Raw genomic sequence first — 20103 nt, 5'->3', positions numbered from 1 at the left:
ACAATTCTTTTGGAAAGTAATATGGCAACATAGGTAGCAAAAATCATAATGTTTATTTTCTTTTTTCTTTTTTTTAAAGATTTTATTTATTTATTTGACAGAGAGAGATGAGAGAGGGAACACAAGCAGAGGGAGTGGGAGAGGGAGAAGTAGGCTCCCCGCTGAGCAGGGAGCCCGATGCAGGGCTCGATCCCAGGACCCTGGGACCATGACCTGAGCTGAAGGCAGATGCTTAATGACTGAGCCACCCAGGCGCCCCCAAAATGTTTATTTCTTGAAGTCATTAAGACCACTTCTAAGAGTGTATGCTATGGAAATAATTCAACAGAAGATTACAACTATGTGCATAAGGCATGTTTATATATAATAATAAACAACCAGAAACAAGTTATGAGTTATATTCTTTTAAGTTTCAGGCCACGTTAAGTAATGGTGGTTTACTGAGAGATAACAACATGGCTTGTAGGAACAGCACACAGTTCCAAAACTGGAAAGTCTTAAAATATAAGACATTAAGTTGTATTGTCATCATCAACATAACATTAACCTCTCAATACTCTGGTACTCTGCTTTTAAGGAGACATGGATACTATTTAACTCTATTTCTGCTATTCCTACTACTACCAAACTATATCTGTGAGTTCTCAAATTCAAATGCCTTCAAAAAGACTTGTTGTTTTGGATATTCACTATGCCATATTGGGGTCTTTGTTGGGTAGAGCTTTTACAAAAGATTATATATCATAGACCTCTGACCAGGGTCCAAAATCACAGCCCTGATCCAATTAGTAGTAACAAGGATAGTAAGGTTGTATGATACATTTTTTTCTTTAATCTTGAAGTTACATTATTTTTGTAACCTAAAAGGTAAAATTAAAAGTTTCTTAAGGAACATTACTTAGTTATACACCTAATACAAGTTGCCCTTAATTGTTCATTTTAAAATAAAAACATGATCTTACTCTGTTCAGCATGATTCATATTTGTAGAGAGGCTTCTGAAATTAGGAAAGCTCATAGCCCAGCAGAGAGAGACTTTATTATGTAACAACTACTGAGATTCTATAATAAGAAAATATAGTGCATTCATTTCTCATCTCACGGATCTTGATAAATCTGTTCCTGATATGAATCCTCAAACTGTAGCTATAGGAAAAGACAAACACTTGTTAGATAGAAGAAAGGATGCCAAGGGTGATTTACCCATACTGTATCAGAGTAAAACATGTCTAGAAAAGAATTGTCCATGTTATGGATGAGCAAGATGAAAAGAAAATTTATGAAAAATATCAAGCATGAACAAGATAAAAGAAAACACAAAGCAAGTATACTCAGCAAAGAAAACAGTAATAAGGAGAGGATCATGGCATAACAAATGCCTTCTGGAAAACATAAAGAACAGAAAAATGCAAGAGTTCTCTGTGCTAGCATGTTTATGATAAGATAAGAACTTATTATAAAGTGAAAACAAACAAACAAACAAAATGAGATCTGTAAAAGAGAATTTACAAAACAAATTAAGACAGTCTCAGTCAGTGTTCAATCAGGAGCCAGAAAACAGTAGTTATTCTAACCAAAGGAGTTAAAGAATTATTAACTAACTACTGAAAAGTTGAAAAAGAAAAAGAGAACACAAAGATTAGATATAAGATAGATACATATTAAAACAAAATATAGATACAGATGCAGATACATTGCAAGGAGGAGTTTCCACCCCAGGGCTGGGGAATACAGGGAAGAGGTTAGAATAATTAAAACTTAGAAGCTTTGAGAAGGGGCCCCAAGGAACTTAATACCAGACCTCTGAGAAGGGAGTGTTGCTTAGCTGGTACTGGGGTCTCTTAGTTCGAGGAGGGGCTCCATGGAACTGGGACCCAGAACTCTAAGAAGGGGTACTGGCCAGCTGGCCCTGTGGTCTCTGAGGGGCTATGATGAGGCTGGTTCCACAAGCGTTAACCAAACTGTGACTATAAACGGGACTGTGTAGCCAGCTGGGCTGCTCCTAGGGCAAAGCGGCACAGCCAGGGTGAATCAGTGAGGCAGGGGTACCATGAAAAAGAGCAAGAGGGGCGCCTGGGTGGCTCAGTCGTTAGGCGTCTGCCTTCGGCTCAGGTCATGATCCCGGGATCGAGCCCCAAGTTGGGCTCCCTGCTCAACCAGGAGTCTGTTTCTCCCTCTCCCAACCCCCGCCCCCCCCCCCCCCGCCGCCCCGGGCCTCTTTCAAATAAATAAATAAATAAATAAATAAATAAATAAATAAATAAATAAATAAAACCTTGAAAAGAAAAAAAAAAAAAGGAGAAGAAACCCACAGGAAAGAAGGAGGAAATCCCTTCTCCTCTTCCAGACTTAAAAAGTCTCTCTCTGACACTTCCTATAAGAAGCACCTAACAGAGAGAAACTGACAAAGCAGAAATGTGGTTTCCATGGTCCCAGCTCTGGCCTCACAAAGTAAGAGTATAGAAGGGTGGGTGTGGAGGTGAGAGACAATATTTAGTAACTGGCACAAGGGCCAAATGAATATCATTACAGAATTAATAAAATTGGAACTGCTAAGTACAGTTTATTTTGTTCACCACTGTACACCCAGTACCTAGCACAGTGCCTGGCCCATACCAGGCACCCAATAAATACTGAAATAATGAATGTAGAAATGTTCTGACACTTGGACCCAACTCACATTTTTTTAAAGGCATAATTGATTCTAACACTAAATTGCTTGAACTGCGTTTTCACTCTTTTCTGTAAGAATGGCTTCTCCTACCATTTTGGTGGATGTTGTAGCCAGCAGAATTGCTATTAGTATAGACTGGACTTGACTAACCAAAACAGACCATATCAGAACCTTAGAATCATCCTCTATATCAAGAGAGACATGAAAAAAAGGGAAATACATAGTCTCTAACAATAACCTACGAAGGGCTCACATTCTATATTGTCAGTCATGAATCTTACTGATATTATAGAATGTATTTCAAAATTTTTCTTTGGTGTTCTTTACCTTCATTCTAATATAATACTATTTTTTTGTTTTTCCTGCAGTGTATGGTATGCACTGTTTATTACTATCAATGTTAACTCCTTCTTCTTCTATGTAACATTAGTATATCTTCTAGGAGAAATAATAAGTAATCAAGGCCTTCTCTTATGGATTTTTTTATGTGTATTTTTAAGCCTTGGGAAGTTTTTATATCATTCCAATGTATTCCTTGTGTTCAGGTTCAAAACTGAATTTCACTGGAGTATATAAACTGTCATAGTTAAAGGAGTGCTTCACTGTTTTTTAATGATAACTTTCATAGCATAGGATTGATTGAGTGTTGGGATTGGTTTCCTTACCTGTTCAGAAGAATAGCAAATCAGAAATCATAGTTTTCATATTTGACAATTTTTCACCTTCCTGGAATTCATACAAATCCTGCTGTACTTGAAACAAATGTAAATGAATCTTGTTATTTTTTTAATTTAAAGTTCTCCTGTGGCAAATCTGTTTTGAACTAGGATATTTTGACATAGGTAATTACTGCAGAATATTTACAACAAAAAAACTCATCACCCTCAAATATGCAGTTGCATATTAGCAAGTAATAATTTGAGAGGAAAGGAAGGCTAGTAAGAGAAAAAGAATGAGGTGGAGTGGGGAGGGAGAAATATCTGGATAATTTTAACACCTTCTACCACAATTACCAGATGAAGACCATTTCTGCTGTGAATCCCTTTGCTACTTAGCCATGGAGCTCCTTGAAGGATAAGTGGGCAATCAATTGAGCCCACCCCATCTTCAATCTGCCCAGGACTTTGAGGGTATGTCATAGTCCAGATTCACCTATGAGGACCACAAGCTTAGAGCTTCAAGGTAGAGGGAGCACAAACCTATCTAGAACCACTACCTACTCCTTCCCTCTGACAAGCTTTCTCTTTTCTTTATCCTTTTCTGTTCCTCTACTCTTTCTAGAAAGAAACTCTAGAATTTCTAACTTCTCCTCTGGCCCTTGGAGTTCTGGGTGTTAGCATTTAGCATTTCATGGATATCTCTCCCTTAATTCTTGAGTGGACAGGGATACAGACTACTGGAACTGTGTCCAATGTTGCACCACTGGTGAGGATAGACCCTGGCATAGTAATGAACTATTGATTTTTCTGACAGACCAGAAAGACCTCAGACCATCTGAAGATCACCATTTCAGAACTTTTACAATAAGCTATAGCTCATCTTTGAGGGCAATGACTCCATTATGTTCATTGCTATATCCCCAATACCTAGAATAATGCCTGGAATATACTCAGTGCCCAAAAGATATTATTTCTTCTCTCTTATCTTTATTCTTTTTCCAGTAGAATTTAACTTGTATGCTCTACTTTGGTTTGAGAGCTTCTTGAAAGCTAGGGCTATGAGAAAGCTATCATCCAGAGAACTCATAATTCTTTATATCATATATCAAATCCATGAGCTATTCATTGAATGTTTTTGTTAGTTATTGAAAAAATCCAAGGAAAATAAAAAATATTTCAGTATTATGAATAATGTATTTTAAAAGTTTTAAAATTAAATTAAAAAATATTTCAATTAAAAAAATATTTCAGTATTATGAATAATGTATTTTAAAAGTTTTAGTGTCAATTATACTCAAAAAATTTTTAAACAAACAACAACAAAAAACTTTTAGCAAGAAATTAGTGGTAAAAATGTTGACACAAGAAAACTACATGGCAGTTCCTCAAAATACTAAACAGAGTTTAGCATATGATCTAGCAATTGCACTTCTGGGTAGATAGCCAAAAGAATTGGAAGCAGAGACGTGAACAGATATTTGTATATCCATGTTCATAGCAGCATTATTTACAATAGTCCAAAGGTGGAAAAAACCCAAACATCTGTCAAAAGATAAATGGATTTTTAAAATGTAGTATGGAATATTATTCAGCTTTTAAAAAGAATGAAATTGTGATACATGCTATAGTATGGATCAACCTTAAAGACACTGTGCTAAGTGAAATAAGCCAGTCACACAGAGACAAATGCCATATGATTCAATAGGTGTAAGTATAATATACCACTTATGAGGTACCTACAAATAGTCACATTTATAAGGACAGAAAATAGAATGGTGGTTGCCTGAGGCTTGGGGAAAGAGGGAAGAGGGAGTTATTGTTTAATGAGTATAAATTTCAGTTTGGGAAGATGAGAAAGTTCTGGATTTGGGTGGTAATGATGGTTCATAACAATGTGAATACATTTAATGCCACTGAACGGTACACTTAAAAATGGTCAATTTTGGGATGTCTGAGTGGCTCAGGGAGTTAGTCTTCCTTCAGCTCAGGTCATGATCCCAGAGTCCTGGGATGGAGTCCCACATTGGGCTCCTTGCTCAGCAGGGAGCCTGCTTCTCCCTCTGCCTGCCTCACCGCCCTGCTTGTGCTCTCTCTCTCTCTTTCTCTCTGTCTGACAAATAAATAAATAAAGCTTTTTTAAAAAATGGTCAATTTCGTGTCATATATATTTTACCACAATAAAAAAATGTTGACAAAAACTCTTAAAGAATATTGATCATTAGAAAGTATCTTACCTGATATCATTTTAGCTCTTTATTTGTGGCTTTGAACTATGAATAGCCCATTTCTCCAGTTCAGTGGTTCTCATAGTGTGGTCTGGGGACCCTTAGAGGTCTTCAGTACCTTTACGGGAAGCTCATGAAGTCAAAACTATTTTCATAATAATACTAAGCTTTTTTCCCCTTTTTTGCCTTCATTCTCTCACGGTGAATATTAAAGTTCTGCAGAGGTCACATGATACATATTATCACAAAAGACTGCAGAAGCAAATATGAGAATTCAGCTGTCTTCTTTTAAGCCAGATGTTAAAGAGATTTTTTTTAAATGTGAAACAATGCCACTCTTGTGAAAAGTTATTTTTTTGCTTTGGAAAATATAGTTATTTTCATAAAATATGTTATTTATGTTAACATGTAATGGAGTTATTATTTCAAATGAATTAATAAATACTTTTTAAATTTCTCCATTTGAATTGCTAAATGGAAAACAGTGATAGATAAAACCCACATAAGCAAAAGCTCTTTGGGGACGCCTGGGTGGCTCAGTCATTAAGCGTCTGCCTTCAGCTTAGGTCATGATCCCAGGGTCCCGGGATCGAGCCCCACATTGGGCTCCCTGCTCCATGGGAAGCCTGCTCTCCCTCTCCCACTCCCCCTGCTTGTGTTCCCTCTCTCGCTGTGTCTCTCTCTGTCAAATAAATAAATAAAGTCTTTAAAAAAAAAGCTCTTTGGGGTTCTCAATATTTTTTAAGAGTATAAAGGTGTCCTTAGGGACGCCTGGGTGGCTCAGTCGGTTAAGCATCTGCCTTTGGCTCAGGTCATGATCCCTGCTTCTCCCTTTCCCTCTCCCTGTGCAGCTACCCCCTGCTTGTGCTCTCTCACTCTCTGTCAATTAAATAAATATATCTTTTTTAAAAAGGGGGGTGGGTGTCCTGAGACCCAACAGTTTGAGAATCGTTGGTCCAGTTTTATAGGGTGATCAGACTAACCCCATTAAGATGCTAGCAAACTGACATTTCTATCCCAAAATTCTATTACCTCAGGTTTATCAATGTTTAGCCAACCTCTTCTAAATTCAGATATCCAAAATTATCTGTGAATGTAAACAGTTGTGTCAAATGTGGGTTAAGTAATACTTGCTGATAAATAATTCTGAACCTGCAGACTTCTGGGCCTGACTTCATTGCTACTAGATCAAAATTCATGCCTGCACATAGAGAATGGTAATTGAATATCCTAACACAAATTAGGGGTTTGGAAGGAATGTGCTCTTTAATTGTGCACCTTATCTATTCTGTGGTCACTTAAATATAACCCACTAACTATAGAGTTCTTAGTCTACTTAGACATGCAATTTAAAATTCATTATCCAGCAGTATAATTCGCAAAGACTGTGTAAAGACTGGTTATGCAAGAGTGACATCAGAAATATAGTCATAATTTAAGGTGGGTTTTCACTCAGTCTTCTCTTTAGTTGGTATAACCATGTTTTGCTCTCTGAAAGATCCCTAAGAAAAGATGTTACTGGTAAATGCTGACTGCAAAGAAATACCTTTTCTTCCTTTGCAAGAAATCAGGTCTTATCAAATCCCCTACTGGGAGAGTGGTTAAAAACATAACCTTGGGAAGTAGACAGACCTGCATTCCAGTCTCAGCTCTCGTACTTAGCAGCTCTGTGACCTCAGGCAAATTGCTTACCTTCTTTAAATCTCAGTTTATCTATCAGTAAAACAGATATACTAATACCTTTATTCAATGGATTAAGTAAGAATTAAATTAAATTAAGTAATAGGTATAAAACAATAGTCCAGTGTTTATACTAAACATCTGATCAATATTAGCTACCACTTCAAATACTATTATTGGCCTCCGTTACACTATTGAGCTAGTTCTATTAGAGTAAGAGATAGAAACCAAAGGCCTACCTGTTGCCATTTTTCTTCTTCCCTTAGGGAAGTGCAGAGACTGACAGGCCTCAGTACTATAGAAGGGAACAAGTGGGTACTCTTCTGTCTGTCCTGTAAAAGCAAAAGACAGCCGGAGGAAAGGATTAAGCCAAATCATGTCTCTTGCAGCCCCATTTCATCAATTCTGAAACGAACATTTATTTCACATTATAACACCTCTGCAACTGGGATATGTCTCACAATTGAAGGTATTGCATTTAACTGGAAGGGTTTTTTCTTTCTTAATGCTGAATAAAACAATGGCAAATTTTATAATTCGTGGCATCTTAGATTCAATGAAATACAGTAATTGAGCTTTCTACTAAAAAATACTAACAGCACCCGAATAATCCCCCCAAAGTCCACCCTTAATCATTGTACTTATCATACTATCTTCTGATCTGTCCTGCCAACCCTCAGCCCTAACAAGCTTGTCATCTGGCACACCCAGGTTGGTTGAATGACTGCATGCATGGGCTTGATCTGACCTTATTCACCACTCATACTGTGAGTCTCTGAAAAAGTATAGCCAAAGGGATTCTATTTCTCTTTTCCCGGAATCCAACAGTATCTAATTATATAGTGTTGTTCATACTTGTTTCATACGTGTGAATTTCATCTAACCAACTATAGTGTAAGCATCTCAAGATAAGGACTGAGTCAGATAAATGCTTTGCCTTCCCTATAGTCCTGGTGAAATAGTGTATATTTTCAGTGACCAATTGCCTGAAGTTTTTTTTTTTTTTTTAAAGATTTTATTTATTTATTTATTTGAGAGAGAGAGAGAATGAGAGATAGAGAGCACGAGAGGGAAGAGGGTCAGAGGGAGAAGCAGACTCCCTGCTGAGCAGGGAGCCCGATGTGGGGCTCGATCCCGGGACTCCAGGATCATGACCTGAGCCGAAGGCAGTCGCTTAACCAACTGAGCCACCCAGGCGCCCTTGCCTGAAGGTTTTTTATGCTACATAAGGACATATGACCATATTCTTACCAGGCTGACTCCCCTAGAATCCTTGGTAGGGGGTTGTTTAAATTTCATAGGCTAGTCTAATAATTCAAATCACCAAGACCCTCTTCCTCCACCACTACTGGATGTTGTAGACCTTTTGTCTGGTGATCAGGAGAATCAAACCTACAATGAAAGAATTACAAACTATGGATCATCTCTGGCAAAGCTGATGCTGTCTGTGTACCACTCATATCCCTCTGATCCTTTTTGATCAATTCTGGGGGCCATCTTCCAGCTTCTGTTTGCTTTGCTTCTAATGAAACTGCTTTGCCCATATTGGCAGAAATCCAGAATTGCCCCAGGGGAACCATAGCCATTGATTGATGCCTGAATATGAAAGCCCAGCTTTTTTACTGAAGCCTGGATAAACCCTGAGGCATAAGTTATGCTTTGGAGCTCCCCACAGGATCAGGCAAAAGTCAGGACCTCATGAAGTTGCTCTCGAGCTTGGCCCCTTTCCCCTCTTCCCTAGTTTATTTCCTCTACTCACTTTTTAAGTGTGTCAGTAAGGCAACTAGGATCCGGATTTGATGGTGTCTGAATTTTAACATAAAAATAATGGGGAAAAAAGTTTTGTGTTCCATGATTTAAAAGTTTACAGTACAGTAAATCCTTGTTCTTTACCCTGGGTGATTATTATTGAAACTCACAATGAGCAATATAAAACCAACAAAACAAGACCTGAGGAGTCATTCTGCCCTGCCCTTACAGGGTGATAGGAATAAGGAAACAAGAAGATGGCAAATAATAAGAACTGACCAAGCAACATTTCACAATCAATTCTATTTTATTTACAAGTTATGTTTATCTAATTTTATGTTTGACAATGTCTGGCTTTTTTTGATGAGCATTTTCGTGACTTTTTGGAACTAAAACAATAATGCAAAATGAGTTGATTAATTCCCTAGTGCTGCCCAACATACAGTCCGTATTTTGGTAAAATGCTATAAGATCATATAATAGAAATGTGTCCTCTAACAGGCCCCAATTCTTCTCTCATTGCATCTTTTGTAATGCTCTGGTATCTCAAAAAACAAATAACAGGATCTATTCTAATGAATGGAAGAGGTACACAAGATTATACACTTTTGGCTGACAGTTTCATAAATTTGTTTCTAAAGTTCTTTAAGGCTCATAAGTGTGGTGATAGATGATAGCATGGATGGGGAAAGAGCATGGCCCTTGAAATGAGAGAACTCTGAAACTGAATTCTTGTTCTTCTCTTTCTTTTATGGCCTTCAGCAAGTTGTTTAATCTTCCTGAACTTTGGTATCATTTTCTCAGTAAGACTGTTGTAAAGAAATGAATGAAATAATATGTATAGGCATACCTTGTTTTATTGCACTTTGCCTTATTGCGTCTTGCAGAAACTGTTTTTTACAAATTGAAGGTTTGTGGCAACCTTGTGCCAAGCCAGTCTCTTGGAACCATTTTTTCCAATAGCATTTGCTCACTTTATATTTCTGCTTCACATTTTGATTATTCTCACATTTTCATGTGTTTTCATTATTATTGCATTTGCTGTGCTAATCTGTTATCAGTGATCTTTGATGTTATTATTGGACTTTTCTTCGGGCACCATGAACCGCACCCGTATAGGACAGCGAACTTGATTGATAAATGCTGTTTGTATTCTAACTGTCCCACCGACCTGCCATTCATCCATCTCTCTCCCTCTCACTGGGCCTCTGTATCCCCTGAGACACAACAATATTAAAATTAAGCCAATGAAAAACCTTACAATGGCCCCTCAGTATTCAAGTGAAAGGAAGAGTCTCACATCTCTCACTTTGAATTAAAAGCTAGAAAGTATTAAGCTTGATGAGAAAGGCATACCAAAAGCCCACATAGGCTGAAAGCTAGGCCTCTTGTGCCAAACAGCCAAGTTGTGGATGCAAAGGAAGAGTTCTTGAAGGAAATTACAAGTGCTACTCTAGTGAACCTATAAATGATGAGGAAGTCAAACAGTTGATAGTAAGTTTTAGTGGTCTGAATAGAAGATCAAACCAGCCATAACATTCCCTTGAACCAAAGACTAATCCAAAGCAAGGCCCTAACTCTCTTCAATTCTGTGAAAGCTGAGAGAGGCAAGGGAAAGTTTGAAGCTAGCAGAGTTTGGGTCATGAAGTTTAAAGAAGGAAGCTGTTTCATAACATAAAAGTGCAAGGTGAAGCAGCAAGTGCTGATGTAGAAGCTGCAGCAAGTTATCTAGAAGATCTCACTAAAGTCATTAATGAAGGTGGCTACACTAAACAGATATTCAATGTAGACAAAACAGTCTTCTATTGGAAGAAGATGCCATGTAGGGCTTTCATAACTGGAGGGAAGTCAATGCCGGGCCTCAAAGTTTCAAAGGACAAGCGACTCTCTTATTCGGAGCTAATGCAACTGGTGACTTTAAGCTGAAGTCGATGCTCATTGACCATTCCAAAAATCCTAGGGCCCTTAAGAATTATGCTAAATCTATTCTGCCTGTGCTCTATCAATGGAACAACAAAGCCTGGATGACAGCACATCTGTTCACAACATGGATTACTAAATATTTTAAGCCCACCATTGAGACCTACTACTCAGAAAAAAAGATTCTTTTCAAAATATTACTGCTCACTGACAATGCATGGGGTAACCTGAGTTCTGATTGAGATGTACAACTAGTGTTTTCATGCCTGCTAACATGACATCCATTCTGCAGCCCATGGATCAAGGAATAATCTCAACTTTCAACATCTTATTATTTAAGAAATACATTTCATAAGGCTACAGCTGCCATAGGTAGTGATTCCTCTGATGGATCTGGGCAAAATAAATTGAAACCTTCTGGAAAGGGTTCACCATTCTAAATGCCAATAAGGACATTAGTGATTCATGGTAATAGGTCAAAATATTGACATTAATGGGAGTTTGGAAGAAGTTGATTGCAGCCCTCATGGATGACCTTGAGGGGTTCAAGACTTTAGTGGAGGAAGTAACTGCAGGTGTGGTAGAAATAGCAAGAGAACTGGAATTAGAAGTGGGGCCTGAAGACATGACTGAATTGCTGTAATCTCATGATAAAACTTTAATGGATGAGGAGTTGCTTCATATGGATGAGCAAAGAAAGTGGTTTTTAGAAATGGAATCTGGTGAAGATGCTGTGAAGATTGTTGAAATGACAACAGAAGATTTAGAATATTATATAAATTAGTTGATAATGCAGCAGAATTATCAACTAATTTGATAGATTTGAGAGGATGGACTCCAGTTTTGAAAGATGTTTCACCATCAGTGAGGTGCTATCAAACAGCATCGCATGCTATAGAGAAATTGTACATGAAAGGAACAGTCAACTCATACAACAATTTCATTATTGTCCTATTTTAAGAAATTACCAGAACCTTCAGCAACCACCACTTTGTGCAGTCAGCAACCATCGACATCGAGACAAGACCCTCCACTGGTAAAAGTTTATAACTCGCCAAAAGGTCAGATGATAGTTAGCATTTTTTAGCAATAAAGTGCTAAGGGATGTACATTGTTTTTTTAGACATAATGCTAGTGCAGACCTAATAGACTACAAGGATAGTGTCAACATAACTTTATATGTACTGGGGAACCAAAAACTTCATTTGATTTGCTTTATTACAGTATTTGCTTTATTGTAGTCATCTAGGACAGAACCCACAATATCTCCATGAATATCACCTCTATTTGCTGGGGCAACTGTTTGCGATGTTAATCTGTATCTTGTTCTGGGGCAGTAGGTATTTTTGCCTCCCCCACCCAAGGGAAAGTAGCCAAGTTTGCCTCAAGGAGTGGTTAATGGCTTTAATGTTGCAGGGCCAAGATTAAAAGTTGCCTGACACTCAGAACACAACTCAGTCTTAGAGATGATACAGCTATATATTGTTCCAGGTGCTAGGAGACACCAGGGGTTGGGAGAAAAAGAAGTGGACAAAACATTAGAGAGAAAGCGATTTGGGGAACATCTCCCTATGTTTAGGGGGATGTGTTTTTGGGTTCAAGAGACTCAGGGACATGTGCCCTACTGCCACACAGTAGTTGGATCCAGGGCCACTGATGATGATGGCTGACTTGCCATGTGCTACATCTCAGGGGGCAAGATGGGTGGCTGAGACTTCAAGTCTCCCAGTTGTAGATCCCTGGGCTAAGCCCTGCTTAGAAGTAGTGGAATCATTCACCCACAAGACAGTGTCACTTGTAGATCTGGGTGAAACAAGCTCCCACCCTGCCTCCAACACTTTAGAGGGCCCCACTTTCGCCTTCCATGGGCTGCATCCTTCCTTATGAGGCAGGAGGTCTGCAAGGGACATGTACACGCCAAGCCCACATCTCACTCTTTTAGACCATGCTCCACATACCTGAGATCCCAGAATTCCCAGCCCCGATTACCCTGAACTATGTCCAAGTTCTGCACCAGCATCTTTCCAGGGTCCATCTTCCCAACGGCAGCCATGCGCCTGTGTGTACACCCTCACTTGAGAGATAGTTAAACTGTAACCTTTTGGCAGAGGTGAGGATTGGCAAACAGAGTTCATATATACAGGCTGGACAATACACACACATGCATGCAAGTTCCCTTATTGTGCAGGACAGAGCTGGGGTGGGAAAGAGACCGGGCCACAGCTAGGGCCAAAAACAACCTTTCCTACATCACAAGAAGTTCCCAATTTCTTAATTCAAACCAGGCCTTCCACAACTTGTTACAAAATTATATTTATCAAGATAGAATGATAGAGCCTATTTTATTTAACGGGTTTTCAGGTTGCTTTATAACTTTAAAATACTTAATACATGGTATATGAACCTCTCTTTGTAATCTTGTTCTAGGCCCTGTAACTTTCAGGGGTGGGCTAGGACTATAAGGAAATGGATGACAAATGCTCATGTAGTCTGAAGACCAGAAGGCCTGTCTCACAATATTCTGGAGTGTGTAGGACCTGGAAGAGGTACAGACACCCCTAATGAATCCCCCCTCCCAAAAATAAACATGGCAAATCTTGGAATTCTCATCTCCTTTGACCAGGGTGGCTTAAAGCTAGATTTAACTTCATTTAGGATAAAATAGGATAGGGAGGGCACGTGGGTGGCTCAGTTGGTTAAGCGACTCTTCGGCTCAGGTCATGGTCCCGGGGTCCTGGGATTGAGTCCCGCATCAGGCTCCCCCTGCTCTGGGGGGAGCCTGCTTCTCCCTCTGCCTCTGCCTGCCACTTCCCCTGCTCGTGCTCTCTACCTGTCAAATGAATAAATAAATAAATAAATAAATAAATAAATAAATAAATAAATAATCTTAAAAAAAAATAAATGAGGGCTGGAAGAGCTAATCCCTAAGGTCCTTTTAAAAAAATAAATAAATAGGAGGCGCCTGGGTGCCTCAGTCGGTTAAGTGGCTGCCTTCCGCTCAGGTCACGATCCCAGTGTCCTGGGATCGAGCCCTGCATCGGGCTCCATGCTCAGCAGGAAGCCTGCTTCTCCCTCTCCCACTGCCCCCTACTGTGTTCCCTCTCTCACTGTCTCTCTGTGTCAAATAAATAAATGTTAAATAAATAATGTTAAATAAATTAATTAAATAAAATAGGATAGGGATTTGTCTGTCTTGTTCACTGCTTTATCACTAGTACCTAGAACAGTGCCAATACACGTGTTGAATGAATGGATTCTTGCTCCCAGTGCAAAGACCAAACTCATGCCTGCCACATGTATAAAGTACCTGGTTTTATGCTGTCACATAATAAGTGCTGGTGGTGGGTACTCAGTTCTTGCCAAACACCATATAGTACCTATTTGTATGTAGTTTGTCATAAAAACCTAGAATATCCTGTTGATTTACTAAATTGTTTTAGCACCCTTAGCACCATCTAAGCCTGTTTAATCCTGGACTACTATGTACCTTGCCTGCTGAGTTTCCTCACTTCCTTATTGTCGTAAGTCCTCATCCCATTTTCTGGCAGAGCCCCTATCTATTAAAAATTCAGAGTTTCTTGGGTCCTGAGTGTGAAACCAATTCTGTTTCATAGACTATGGCCTTAAGGTTCTAGATCCTTTTCCATCTACGTGTGACTTTCCTGCCCTTCATAGTACAGTTTTATTCATTGGCCATGCCCACATCTAACAGAGTACCTGCCTTCTCTCCCATCCTAGATGCAATCCCAGAGTTAGAAATCCCACTTACAGGAACACCTGGGTGGCTCAGTTGGTTAAGCGACTGCCTTCAGCTCAGGTCATGATTCCTGGAGTCCCGGGATCGAGTCCCACATCGGGCTCCCTGCTCAGCAAGGAGTCTGTTTCTCCCTCTGACCCTCTTCCCTCTCATGCTTTCTATCTCTCATTCTCTCTCTCTCAAATAAATAAATAAAATCTTAAAAAAAAACCTTATAATAAAAAAAAATCCCACTTACAAACATCACCAGCAGCAGACACACTCATTGATCTCTGGGCCAGAGATCCAATTATCATCCTTCAGGACACTTTATTCAGGGAAAGATTATAGAAAGAACAAGTTTGTCTATAAGCTATCTCCTTTCTTAGCAGCCTGAGGAATGAAGGGTATTGGTTTTTTAAATTCTTTTTTTAAATTCAATTTAGTTAACATATAGTGTAGTATTAGTTTCAGGGGTAGAATTTAGTGATTCATCAGTTGCATATTAACACCCAGTATTCATTATATCAAGTGCCCTCCTTAATGCCCACCACCCAGTTATCCCTTCTCCCCAACCACCTCCCCCTCCAGCAACTGAAGGGTACTGTTTTAAAGCCTTTTTAAAGTCTCCGTGTACTTCTGTGTTTCTCAACTCCTGCAATTTGTAGAAAAGATACTATTCTAAGAGGACTAAAAACCGTATGGTCTCTACCTTTTTGTTGGGCTGTAATCACAATTGTGGCTACAGTTTTATTAGTCTGAGTTTGACCTTCCTTCATGTTCACTAGCTTAGTGATTCAGCTATGCTGAAATTCTACTAATACCAACCTCAGTAAGTTCCTAATCTGGACACTGGAGGCTCCTTGCAGGCAAGAGCTGTGCCTTTTGGTTTGATATCCCTAGCACTTAGCATCCTGCCTGTTATGTAGTATTGTTCAGTGAAATCCTTCCTAGAGAGAGGCTCTATTAAGAAATGCAGAGGGTCTGAGTTTTGCCCTACTTGCAAGTTAACAAGTTAGCCTGTCACAGCTTCATGGATGGTAGAAGATATGAGACTCCTGGGTCAGAGACAAAAATAGTTTATTGCTCACAGCAGTAGTAGTAGCTACAGTATCTGCATTTTTTAAAGCCAGTTCCCCCCAAACTTAATTTCTACCAGGCAATGTGAATAGAGCCAGTTAATACCGGTTAACGTGAAAAACTCTGAGCCGAGAGAACCTGAATCTTTGTTTTCCTTTGCAGAGTTTTTTTTTTTTAAGATTTTATTTATTTATTCATGAGAGACAGAGAGAGAGAGAGAGAGAGAGAGAGAGGCAGAGGAAGAAGCAGGCTCCCAAGCAGCAGGGAGCCCGATGCGGGACTCGATCCCAGGACCCTGGGATCATGACCTGAGCTGAAGGCAGACGCTTAACCATCTGAGCCACCCAGGCACCCCTCCTTTGCAGAGTTTTTATGGATTTATTTAAAACAAGTAAAACTTGCATATGAGTGTCTATTCATTTTCTTCACTGTGCAGGCTGGCATTGGGTTTGGTGACTCATGGCTAGCTGCACTGCTCTTTCCACGATGGCTTTGTGGTTCTTAAAGGAAACGTTGTAAGCAATCTCAGCACAGTAAGATTTGTTGCATATCTGCAGCACTTCTAGCTTTTTGATGTTATAGACCAGAAACTTCTAGAAAGAACTGGCCAGCCTATGCTTCATTTTCTTGTTGCTGCCATAACCAATGTTGGGAATAAAGATCTGACACTCGAATCCTTTCTGTACCCTGTTGTCAACGGCTCTGGGCTTCTGCCAATTATGCTTAATTTTGACGTATTAGTCTGATAGTGCCAGATGAACTTTTTGGTCTTCTTTTTGACAATGTTGGGCTTCATGAGGGGTCTGAAAGCAGTCATGATGCTGGGTTGGAGGTGGCTGCTACCTCCCCTTGAATCTTTTATAATGGGCAGTCAGCAAGCCTGCCTTTTGCTCCAAAGGGACACACTAATGCTATCAAACATCCTTGAAAAGGTAGTCTGGAACAAAATTCAATGAGTGCCTCACTTGCAAGATGTGCAGAGACGTGAGTGGCCCACAGAGAAATGTCTCAACACATACTGAAGGGAGACAGAGGTGACAGCAGCCTGAATACTTGCCCTGACTACCTCAACCTCAGAAGCCTTCAAGAAAAAGCAGTTTTTCCAGTGCTTCAGAAGCACACTGCTCCTTCCAGCTTCTACTTGATCGATGGTCCATCACTCCCTGCCTTGAATGCCCTCTCCCCACTTCTCTTACTGTGGAAATATTCATTCTTCCAGGTGAGATTCAAATTCCACCTCTCCCACAAAGCATCCCCTGACCAGCCCAACTCATGGTGATTTCTTCTTCTCTAATATTATTATCTATACCAATCATATTGATGCTTAAGAAGTAATAATAATAACAACCACAACCTCTGACATTTGTAAATCACTTTACTTTTTACAAAATGTTTTTACATAAAATATTTCCTTTGTCCCTCACAGGAATCTATGAGACAGGCAAAGGAAAGTATTATTATTCTCAATAATAGATGAAGAAAAGCCGAGATTCAGAAACTTGTTCAAGGTCTCCTAGTTCATAAGTAGGTCATCAGGTTTAGAGTTAGTTCCTGGACTCACAGTGGCTGCACTATACTACTTCTTATTGCTACTTAAACTCCCAAATGGGTTTATGTCATGTGATATTAAGTATCAGACTTGATACTTTCCCTCTGGTCAAAGATTAGGGAAGGAGAGTAAAGTTACAGCAGAGTCTAGTGGTTAAGAGTCCTGCATCAGACAAACCTGCCGTGGAGAGATTTTTTGGGTTCACCAACATGCAGATTGCCTCTTCTTCTGGAACATGGAGCTTAACCACATTTTCCAGGTTCCCTTGCAGCTAGGTGGAATCATGTGACTGAGATCTACCTATGGAATATGGGCAAAAATGATGTCACCACTTCCAGGTTTAGCCATGAAACATCCTATTCAGTTTTCCATGCTCTTTCCATCACTCCATCAGGCTGGTCGATGATGGGGAGGTCTTGAAGCTACAACATGCTCAAGCCACAAAATGGAAGGGACCTGGGTACATGAATCACTGCTTACAGGTGAGTTGCCTAAGAGAGCCACCTGATGAGGACCATCAATGCTGCACATTGCCCCAGAAAGAAACAAATTTTACTGTGTTGCATCACTGCGATTTCAGGATTGTTAAACCAGTTATCCTACTCTAATACACTTGAGATTAAATCTCAGCACTGCAATTTACCAGTGTGATGTGACTTTCTGCATGATACTTAGCCTCTATCCATTTGTAAAATGGGAAGAATAATAATAATATCTATCTCACAGGATGCTTGTGAGGATTCAATGAAATAACGTATGCAAAGGGCTTAGCATAGTGTCTAGCACATAGTATAAATGCTATTTAATCAATAAATATTAACTATTCATGATATTGTTTCCAACACATTTTCTGCTGGTTCCAAACAGAAATTCTACTTTTCCAGCTTGTGTTGGAGGAGAAAGGAGAGTGCTTTCTCCCACTCTCATTACTTTATGACAATGAGAATGGTTCAAAACTAGTCAGGGCTAGAGTCAGTCTGCACACAGACCTTTTTTTGGGGCACCCTGCCAATCTATCTTTTCCTGCCCCTGTGGATTTTTAAATTTCAATGAGAAATAATCAAGGTGAAAAAAAAACACAAAAAGTATAAAGCTATTTCCATTGGGGGGAAAAACCCTATTAAAATCTTCAGAAACTCTCTGCATATCATTCTAGAAATATGTATTTCTAACTAAAGGCTACATTTGGTAATACTTAGTCTGAATGTTCACAATGAATGCATCAGTTGTGTGGCTGGGTCATTTGGAATCAGACAACTAGATCTTTCAAGTTAAAAAAATCTATTCTTTGATAATTTGTCTGTGTAGGTACACCAATCATAACAAATGCACCACTCTGGTGGGGGATGTTGATAATGGGAGAGGCTGTGCATATGGGGGGTGGCAGGGGGTATATGGAAACGCTCTGTACTTTCCACTCAATTTTGCTCTAAAAAATGAAGTCTCTTAAAAAAATTCTGTTCACCATTACTGGATTGAACTTCCCATTACAAACTGTCTAATGGGATTATTAAGAAGAAATTAAGATTGTTGTATCTTTAAATGATTGGCAGTGTATTCCCAGTACATTATTTTTTCTCTAGTTGGTGGTAACACATACTTGAAGTACAGATTGAGCCACCTCTCTGACACTTGGGAAGCTGATGACAGGGCACAGAAAGGCCTGTCACAGCTGATTTCATATTATGACTGTTTAATGTGTCCAGCCCACCCACTCTTGCAGTGGTTCAGGGAATTAAAAAAAAAAAAAAAAAAAATCCCCAAGGGTATGCAGAAGGAACATTTCTTGCATGAGCAGATCAGGAAAATAAAGAACATTTCTTTGAAGTTTTTGCTTGATGGCCCAGATTTAAATACACACTAGAAAGTAAAGATTAACTTTCATTCACCCTCTTGTCGATTATCGTGCTGCTTGCTCTCACTTTGTCTACTGAGTAAGTAAGCCTGGAAAAAGCTATGGGCCCTGAAGTCAGTCAGCCTCAGTTTAAATTCCACCTGATGCCTTGGCTAGGTTATTTAGCTTTTCAGAGACTTGCTTTGTTGTCTGTGAAACAAGAGTATAATAGCACTGATCAATGGTGAGTACCTAGGAATCGTTTTGTTGCTTTGTTTTTAAAATAAGATTAAGATTACAAACTTTGATACAAACTTGGAATAAAGAAAGCACACCACCTTAAAAACTCCTGAGGGATTAATCACAAGACTAGAAAAAGGAGATTTTAATACAGTCTACTTATTAATCTCTTCAACCTCTTGCTAACCCTTCACCCTTCTAACACTAAAAGTTAAACACACAATTTTAGAAAGTAGAATACTTTATCAAAATATACTACTTTAACATATTATTAAGGAACTCTGATCATGGAATTACTTGCATTTTTTCTAGTTGTTTACCATTAAACATCCTATTGAGAGATTTATAAACACATGAAAATCAAAATCATTTCTATTTTCTTTTTTTAATTTTTTATTGTTATGTTAATCACCAGACATTATATCATTAGTTTTTGATGTAGTGTTCCATGATTCATTGTTTCTGCATAACGCCCAGTGCTCCACGCAGAATGTGCCCTCTTTAATACCCATCACCAGGCTAACCCATCCCCCTACCCTCCTCCCCTCTAGAACCCTCAGTTTGTTTTGCAGAGTCCATCGTCTCTCATGGTTCGTCTCACCCTCCGACTTACTCCCCTTCATTCTTCCCCTCCTGCTATCTTCTTCTTTTTCTTTTTTCTTAACATATGTTGTATTATTTGTTTCAGAAGTACAGATCTGTGATTCAACAGTCTTGCACAATTCACAGCACTCACCATAGCAAATACCCTCCCCAAT

General features: G+C 39.2%; 2 protein-coding genes across 2 annotated transcripts in view; one reads left to right on the top strand and one right to left on the bottom strand.

Moving 5' to 3' along the window:
• Positions 1–7532, bottom strand: part of AP4E1 (adaptor related protein complex 4 subunit epsilon 1) — a 119859-nt gene extending 112327 nt beyond the window's left edge. Inside the window, exon 1 of the mRNA XM_027570763.2 lies at positions 7477–7532. The gene's annotated coding sequence lies outside the window, so the exon portion shown is untranslated. The remainder of the gene's footprint in view (positions 1–7476) is intronic.
• SPPL2A (signal peptide peptidase like 2A) overlaps positions 1–20103 on the top strand; it is a 155977-nt gene that overhangs the window by 59657 nt on the left and 76217 nt on the right. The gene's annotated exons all lie outside the window — the stretch shown is intronic.

The sequence above is a fragment of the Zalophus californianus genome, chromosome 6 (genome assembly GCF_009762305.2).
Source record: "Zalophus californianus isolate mZalCal1 chromosome 6, mZalCal1.pri.v2, whole genome shotgun sequence".
NCBI classification, from domain to species: domain Eukaryota; kingdom Metazoa; phylum Chordata; class Mammalia; order Carnivora; family Otariidae; genus Zalophus; species Zalophus californianus.
The sequence above is the reverse complement of the archived record's forward strand: the minus strand, read 5'-3'. Positions and strand labels throughout refer to the sequence as shown.